The 5000-nt window shown below is 44.7% G+C and overlaps 1 protein-coding gene across 2 annotated transcripts in view; it reads left to right on the forward strand.

The window, feature by feature from the left end:
- LOC113589297 (cadherin-4-like) overlaps nt 1-5000 on the forward strand; it is a 297607-nt gene that overhangs the window by 280142 nt on the left and 12465 nt on the right. The window lies entirely within an intron of this gene.

The raw sequence follows: 5000 nt of genomic DNA on the forward strand, positions 1-5000 counted from the left end.
AGAGTTAATAATGCGCATGTGTGTGTGTGTGTGTGTGTGTGTGTGTGTGTGTGTGTGTGTGTGTGTGTGTGTGTACTAGAGTGTATGTGTTTGATCAGCCTGGTTTAATTTTATAGATGATTCCAGATTTCAGTGTGTGTTCTGAAAGGCCAGACTAGCTTTCTCTCTAGTGTTTATGCCCCCCTCACACACACTCTCTCTCTCTCTCTCTCCTCCACTTTCTTTTCTCTCTCTCCATCCCTCACTCTCTCTCTGAGAGAATGTGATCTAAACAAATTTACCAGTTAATTTCACTACTAATGAGAGTAAATTGGGTGTACATTATAATTTAGGGAGATATTCAAATCACCAGCTGGGCCATCATGTTCTCTCTCTCTCTCTCTCTCTCTCTCTCTCTCTCTCTCTCTCTCTCTCTCTCTCTCTCTCTCCCTCTCCCATTTTTAATAGAGATAGTTCACTCCAGTGTTTTCACAGGCAGCAGGGACCATGTCTTGTTGGATGCAGTGATGCAAATATTACATTTGTGAGGCTCATTTCCAAATAAACTTTCTTGCCACGCTGTGGCGGTGAAGGTGGAGGCAGGATGGAGTCTGAGGCAGTGATCTAGAGGAAGCAGAAGGCAGAGGGTTTCTGAGTCAACAAATGGCAGTTAGCGAACAATTTTCTAAGACAGAAACACTGCAAAACCTCTCTTTCTCACTCCCTTCCTTTCAAACCCCCTCTCGATTGTGCATTCTGTTGGTTGTGCTAAAATATCTTCTTTTTATACATTTTCCCGTCGGTTCTGTGTCAGAAAGTTCGCGACGGACTTCACTCGTGAATTTCTAGGGACATTTAGCCGAAGTAGACAAAAATGTAGCAGACACCATTAAAGAAAAGCTCCAACCGCTGTTTTCCTAGAAGACGTACGGGAAGCGAACTCAGTCAGCGTGGCGTTCCGTTAGCAGTAATGAGCGCGGTATGACATAAACACACCTGGCCTTGTTAGCGCTGGATCTGACGCTGGGACATTGCTCTTCAGTCCTGGGCTGCTGGCGAATTTCAGGCAGCGTGCGCAGCTGTCCGAGTCTCCTGATTAGGGACGGGTAGCTGAGAGAGACGATCGGAGACGCGCCCGGGAGACAGATAAAGACCGCGGAGCGCTACCTGACTGTAATGAGCTGTCGGCTGGCAAATGACACCTGTGCCTACGTTTAGCCACCCACGGTGCTGCTTTCATTCTCCCTGGCTGTTTGGGTGGGGAGTTGGAACGGCTTTTATTTGTTTGTGTGTTTTCACTAAACGAGCACTGTAGATAATAAAGTGGATTCTTTCTCTTACCATTGGCAATGTTCATCCTGGCAGTTAACTCAAATCTTCTATATGCGGACTAATTAGATGGGGGCGTGGCCTGAGGTCAGGGGGAGGAGCTTCATCCTCACTCTCCCTGATTGGTTTTTCCCTAGGGCACTTTTACACTTAGTCCAAAACTTTTTCTTTGTTGGTTTTTCACTCTTGCTTTGCTGAGTGTATTTCCTCTTTCGTCATCTTCTTCTCAACGGCCCTCAGAAGATTACCAATATGAGGTTGTGTTCTTCGTGCTAATGAGCGTGTCTCCGCATGCCTGCTTCCACACAACAGTTGCCGTGCTGCTCCCTTTAAATTCACTCTCTTCATCTGTGTGACAATCGCCCCAAAACTGACATTACTGCACAAACACCACCACTGTGGCGTTGTTCTCAGCTGCCTTTCGGTATGTGTGAGAGCTGATTTAGGACTTTACCAAACCCCACATCTCTTACCAAATCCCACATACTTTACCAAACCCCACATACTTTACTAAACCCTACATACCTTACCAAACCCCACATACTTTACTAAACCCCACATCTCTTACCAAATCCCACATACTTTACCAAACCCCACATACTTTACTAAACCCTACATACCTTACCAAACCCCACATACTTTACTAAACCCTACATACCTTACCAAACCCCACATACTTTACTAAACCCCACATCTCTTACCAAATCCCACATACTTTACCAAACCCCACATACTTTACTAAACCCTACATACCTTACCAAACCCCACATACTTTACTAAACCCTACATACCTTACCAAACCCCACATACTTTACTAAACCCTACATACCTTACCAAACCACACATACTTTACTAAACCCCACATCTCTTACCAAATCCCACATACTTTACCAAACCCCACATACTTTACTAAACCCTACATACCTTACCAAACCCCACATACTTTACTAAACCCTACATACCTTACCAAACCCCACATACTTTACTAAACCCCACATCTCTTACCAAATCCCACATACTTTACCAAACCCCACATACTTTACTAAACCCTACATACCTTACCAAACCCCACATACTTTACTAAACCCTACATACCTTACCAAACCCCACATACTTTATTAAACCCCACATCTCTTACCAAATCCCACATACTTTACCAAACCCCACATACTTTACTAAACCCTACATACCTTACCAAACCCCACATACTTTACTAAACCCTACATACCTTACCAAACCCCACATACTTTACTAAACCCTACATACCTTATCAAACTCCACATACCTTACCAAACCCCACATACTTTACTAAACCCCACATACCTTACCAAGCCCCACATATTTTACTAAACCCTAAATACCTTATCAAACCCCACATACCTTACAAAACCCCACATACTTTACTAAACCCCACATACCTTACCAAACCCCACATACCTTACCAAGCCCCACATTCTTTACTAAACCCCACATACCTTATCAAACCCCACATACCTTACCACTCCCCACATACCTTATTAAACCCCACATACCTTACCAAACCCCACATACCTTATTAAACCCCACATACCTTACCAAACCCCACATACCTTATTAAACCCCACATACCTTACCAAACATCACATACACTACTAAACCTCACATACCTTACCAGACCCCACATACCTTATCAAGCACCACATCTCTTACTACACCCTATATACCTTACTAAACCCCACACACCCTTTCTCTGCACCCTTGCTCTTTAAATCGCAGCTTCAACAAATCTTGCATACAGCTGCAAAGTAATTAGTGGAAGCAGAGCTTCAGTAGAGCCAAAGACATTTAAATCCATGCCAGGACGTGGCGGAGTGGCCCTTAATCTGGGCGTCTTGCTTTCACTTATTTAATATGCAGAGCAGGAAAAACGTTGAATTCACTACGTGGAGGAGCCTCCGTTTCACAGGGGGAGCTCAGTGTGCACTGAAGGGCTATTATTTTATAGTGTCTGCATTAAGTGCTGTTTGGGGAGTTTAATTAAAAGGTTGTTTAACGTGGCAAAGGGTCTTGTGCACCGGAACGGTGCCTTTGTAGTGGGTTTTATCATCAGCCGATGTTAATCCGCTTTTAATGATGGCGTAGTTGGGTGGAGGATGAGAGAATTGAGGCCTCTTACAGACATGTGCAGGCAGATAAAACAGGAAGCCTGTGAGATGTGGGGTTTAGGGTGTAGGGTGTGGTGTGTGGTGTGTAGGGTTGGTTTGTAGGGTGTAGGGTGTGGGGTGTGGTGTGTATGGTGTGGGGTGTAGGGTTGGTGTGTGGGGTGTAGGGTGTAGGGTTGGTGTGTAGGGTGTGGGTGTAGGGTGTGATGTCTGGGGTGTTGTGTGTGGGGTGTGATGTGTAGGGTGTGGGGTGTTGTGGTGTCTGGAATGTGGTGTGTGAGGTGTGGGGTGTAGGGTTGGTCTGTAGGGTGTAGGCTTGGTGTGTGGGGTGTAGGGTGTAGGGTGTGGAGTCTGAGGTTGCCCACAGGAGACCCAGGTAGGACTAGCCAGGGAGTGGAGAGGGTGTAGGTCCTCACTGATGATGTCAGACTCTGTCAGACTGTGTCACATGACGTCATACAACATTCAGAAACGTCATTCAGAGGCTTGTGAAGAACACCTACATTAGAAGATTGATTAGAAGTTTGGTCATGTCTTGGGCTTGTTAATATAGCTAACTGAACGATGTTCACTGTGAGACTCTTTTTTTGCCACTGGTTCCCCAATCAGCAAATTATCAATATATAAACAACGCATCAGTTTTCAGCCAGTTATCAATTATCATGTAGCTATGGGTTCAGGTCAGTCAGGGGTGCTGGAACCTGAGTTTTGGATCTAACCAAAAGCTTTGGATCTAACCTTTAGTACCAAAGACCTTTAGTAACAAAGACCAAATTCTAAAACATAAAACACAGTTAGGGCAGGAATTTAAATGTGTCAGGTATGGAAGAATGGCTGTCTCTCTAACTGTCTCTCTAACTGTCTCTCTCCCTGCTGTGTTGAACACCAGGATAATAACAAAAGTGCAAAAAAAGTGCAAAATGACTGTGTGTGTATGAGAGAGAGAGAGAGAGAGAGAGAGAGAGAGAGAGCGAGAGAAAGAGAGAGAGAGAGAGAGAGAGAGAGAGAGCAAGAGAGAGACTGATCAAAGGATATTACACTCTCCCTGTGTGTATATAAGACGTATTACTCATCCGGCTCAATCCAGACATAATCAGGTAGAGCTGAAGAACTGGAAGCTTGTTTGGAAGCAAGGTGGAGCTGACACATCTTATGGCATGTTATGGTGCATTATGGCTGTCCTCGTCAACGCAGGTGTGTTTAAAGAGCCAGCTACAGCGGTTCAGCAGGGCTGTCCCCAAAGATTCATCTGTGACAGGGTGGGTTTGCTGTGGTCAGCGATTTGTGTGGAGGTTGTGTCTGTGTGTTCATGAAACAGGACAGAAACGTAATGTTTCTGCGAATGGCTCCTCACACAGGGCACCTCTCTCCAGACACCAATCAATCAGAATGAGATTAGAAAAAACCCAAAACCAATGGCCAGTTAAACGGCTGCCTCATTTCCTGTTTACAGTACAGTAGGTGTTAACAATATAGGGAGATGTAGCTAAAGTAATAGCATGTACATTGCGTAAGAAGGACTTTATTTTTACCAACTTTACAGACATTTTG

The sequence above is a fragment of the Electrophorus electricus genome, chromosome 24 (genome assembly GCF_013358815.1).
Source record: "Electrophorus electricus isolate fEleEle1 chromosome 24, fEleEle1.pri, whole genome shotgun sequence".
NCBI classification, from domain to species: domain Eukaryota; kingdom Metazoa; phylum Chordata; class Actinopteri; order Gymnotiformes; family Gymnotidae; genus Electrophorus; species Electrophorus electricus.